The 1,511-nt window shown below is 51.0% G+C and overlaps 1 long non-coding RNA gene across 1 annotated transcript in view; it reads right to left on the bottom strand.

Annotated features, from left to right (window-relative positions):
* The window catches only part of LOC105542083, a 3,333-nt gene extending 2,726 nt beyond the window's left edge, over positions 1–607 (bottom strand). Inside the window, exon 1 of the long non-coding RNA XR_001006419.1 lies at positions 466–607. This is a non-coding gene — a long non-coding RNA (uncharacterized LOC105542083). The remainder of the gene's footprint in view (positions 1–465) is intronic.
* Between the last annotated feature and the right edge of the window lie 904 nt (positions 608–1,511).

Raw genomic sequence — 1,511 nt, 5'->3', positions numbered from 1 at the left:
GTGGGAGCTGCAGTGCTGAGGATCAGGGTGGGGTATAAGGAGCAATTGTAAGGCAGAAACACCAAGGAGTTATATCCCTGGTGTATTGGCAGGAAGTGCTAGAGAAAAAAACAAAAAACAAAGATTTCCTTGGCCCTGCGCCTGTTCAGACTCTGCTAAGAGCCACGTTCCTGCATAAAGGCATTGGCGGGCCTTTCTGGGTGACAGTGTTGAGCCGAGGCTGCAGTGTCACCAAGCGAAACCTCGGCCCCGCCCCCGCCTGCGCCAGCTAGGACAGTCTGGAGACCCTCTTTTCATGCCGTCAAGTCTCATTTTGCCAAGGATTTATTTTTCTTCGGGGAGAGAGGGAGAACGGGGGCAAAGGACGTTCTCTTAAAGTATCCACCGTTCAGAGCCGTTGAAGGCTCCAACCAGAAACTCAAACTTCCCTGGATTGACTTTTCCCCTTTGTTCACATCATCTCACAAATATTTGGCTTTCCCCGGCCACGTCTGTTCCATTTCTGCTTCGGAGAGATGGCTGTGTTTTTGCTTGCGTGCAGTTCTGCGAGGCGCTCCACGATCCCGCCCCCTGCCAGGGCAGCACCTACCGGCGGTGCAAACACTGCGGCAGTGGGACCGCGCGCGCTCTCGCCTTTGTCAGTTTCATCAGCCCGAGTTTCAGCTGCGCGCGCGCATGCGCCCGTCCAGCCCTCTGCCAGTTCCGGGCTTGCGTCCCCGCCAGTCTCCCGCGCCCGTGATTCTCAAGTTCCTCGCCCTTCTAGCCTGCGCTGCACCCTCCCTTGCTCACCACTTTATTTTCTCGTTGTTGGCGCAGCCCGTTCTTCCGGCCTAAACCAAATCTTATTTACTGGTTCTCCGCCTCCTCCCTCCTTCTCGTGGCTGGATTTTGGCAGAGTATCTCCCTGTAGGGCTACCTCAGATCCCTCAGCCTTGGATTCTTCCATGGGCCATGCTCCCGGAATGTCACTGGCCAGCGACTGTTTTCCCCATTTTTTATCCGAAGACTTCTACCCACCCCTCTACCCGCAGCACGCAGTCCAGCGCCCTTTGGGAATCTTTGGACGGATTCTCGCTCCTTCTGCTTCCCTAGTAGGGTGAGGGCCCCACATTTGAGTTCCCAGGACACTTTTCTCTTCCTTATAGCTTTAAAATGCTTTGTTGAAAATGTACGTACTTGTCTTGAATAAAATTGGTTTATTTAATCAACACATATTTATTGAGCATCTACTATATTTAAGTATTAACCTGTTTTTAAATGTTGGGGATATACTGGGAAGAAAAACAGACACTTCTCAGCCTCCCATGGCCTATAAGAGATTCTCTCTGGGTCGAGGACCATGCAGTATTTGTTTCTGTAGCCTGGAACATATAGTTGTTCAATAAATTTCAAATGGACGAAGGAAAGAAACAAATCCTTTCCCCCTCCTGAGCAACCCCGCGTTTTCTATGTGCTGTATCATAATGAACAAACACAAGCTCCACTGTGATGAGGTTGGTAGATTTGTCTCA

Source organism: Mandrillus leucophaeus, unplaced genomic scaffold (genome assembly GCF_000951045.1).
Source record: "Mandrillus leucophaeus isolate KB7577 unplaced genomic scaffold, Mleu.le_1.0 Scaffold25, whole genome shotgun sequence".
Taxonomy (NCBI): domain Eukaryota; kingdom Metazoa; phylum Chordata; class Mammalia; order Primates; family Cercopithecidae; genus Mandrillus; species Mandrillus leucophaeus.
The sequence above is the reverse complement of the archived record's forward strand: the minus strand, read 5'-3'. Positions and strand labels throughout refer to the sequence as shown.